This window comes from Chrysochloris asiatica, unplaced genomic scaffold, assembly GCF_000296735.1.
Source record: "Chrysochloris asiatica unplaced genomic scaffold, ChrAsi1.0 scaffold00554, whole genome shotgun sequence".
In the NCBI taxonomy this organism is placed as follows: domain Eukaryota; kingdom Metazoa; phylum Chordata; class Mammalia; order Afrosoricida; family Chrysochloridae; genus Chrysochloris; species Chrysochloris asiatica.
In genome coordinates this window covers 313,916-315,779 of record NW_006409072.1, presented here as the reverse complement: position 1 = coordinate 315,779, position 1,864 = coordinate 313,916, and positions in this window count along the sequence as shown.

The following is a 1,864-nucleotide window of genomic DNA, read 5'->3' as shown; positions in this document are numbered from 1 at the left end:
GACTGACAGCTGGTGTCCAGGAGGCAGACTTGCAGAATGTGTCCTTTGGTGGTGTAAATTACTATATGTGCTTGAGTCTTTAAAAAAAAGAGAGAGATCTAAAATTAATAGAGAGAAATACTGTTAACTGATGATATTTGGAGGGGATTATAATCATTGTAATGAAACAAAGTATATGATTTGTTTAATGAAAAACTGATGATCTGCCCTGTAAACTTTCACTCAATTCACAATAAAAGCTTAAGAAAACAAAAAGATGGAACAAATATGCAGAATCATTTTAACAAAGATAAATAAATGCTCAATATTCAACTATTTCAAATGGTAGCATATGATAAAGAGCCAATGATACAGAAGTACAATTTGCAATGAAGGCATTGACAAAGAACAAGGGTTGAGATTTGATGAAATATAAATTGAGATCTTTCAACAAACTGAGGCAGTATTGATCTATGGCAAGAAATTTGGAAGACAGCTACCTGATCATCTCTTGGGAAGACATTCACATTTTCATGCACTTCAAAGAGTGGTAACCCAAAAGAATGTGGAAGTCATCAGAAGATAACATTAATATCACATGAAGGTAAACTTTTGCTAAAGATACTTAAAAAGTGGCTGCAGCAGTACATTTACAGGGAGCTATCAAAAGTTCAGGCCAGTTTGACATGGGGACATAGATGAAAGATGTCATTGCTAATATCAAATGGATATTGGCTGGAAGCAAAGAATACCAGAAAGATACTTGCCTGTGCTTTATAGACTATGCAAAGTCATTTGTGTGTGTGGATCATGACAAGCTATGGACAACATTGCAGAGAATGAGTATCACAAAACACTTAATCGTGCTCATGAAAAACCTGTAGATATATCAAGAGGCAATTGTTCAAACAGATCAAGGGAAAACTGAATGGTTTAAAATTAGGAAAGGTGTATGCCAGGGTTGAACTTTTTCACCATACTTACTCAGTGTGCATGCTGAGTATGTAATCTGATAAACTGGATTATATGAGGAAGAACATGGCATCAGGATTAGAGGGAGACTCATTGACAACCTGCAATATGCAGAGATACAATCTTTCTTGCTGAATATATAAAGAGGACATAAAATACTTAGTAACAAAGTAACAATGTAAAGAAAACAAAAATCATCACAATTTGATCAATAAAGAATGCTCCTGAGGAGCCAGGGTGACCACACTACTATCTCAACTGTATTTTAAGCAAACTGAAGTATCATATGTTGAATAGATTCGTTCCTATGAGTGCTACTCTTATGCAAGATAAGAAAATAATTGATGTACTTTATTATACCTATTTGCATATTCAGCTATATCCATAGCTCAAATTCCTTAGTGCAGTGCAGTCAACTACTTGATATCATTCATCTACCCATAGTAATTGTTTGTTGCTGTTGTTCAGTGCTTTCTGAATATGTTTTACCTCAGGAATTCTACATAGGGTTTCAGAGAAGCAATTGGTGCACTTGAATTGCTGAAATGTGGTTTGCAACCCAGTGCTAATGCGATAGAAGAAGGGTAGGAACTTTTTTCTGCCAAGGGCCATGTGGATATTTATATCATTTATGGGCCATACAAATTTATCAACTTTAAGCTTGCCCTGCAGTATTTAGTCAAACAATTAATTAACACACCCCTGAGGTGATGACACATTGAAATCTTTAAGAAATGTGAAGCTTCACTGGAGGGACTCAGTCATCTATGCCAAGAAATTTGGATGACAACTACCTGGCCAACTGATTGGAAGAGATCTTGTGCCCATTCCAAAGAGAGGTGGCCCAACAGTATGAGGAAATCATCGGACAATATCATTGATATCCCATGTGAACAAAGTTTTACTAAAGATA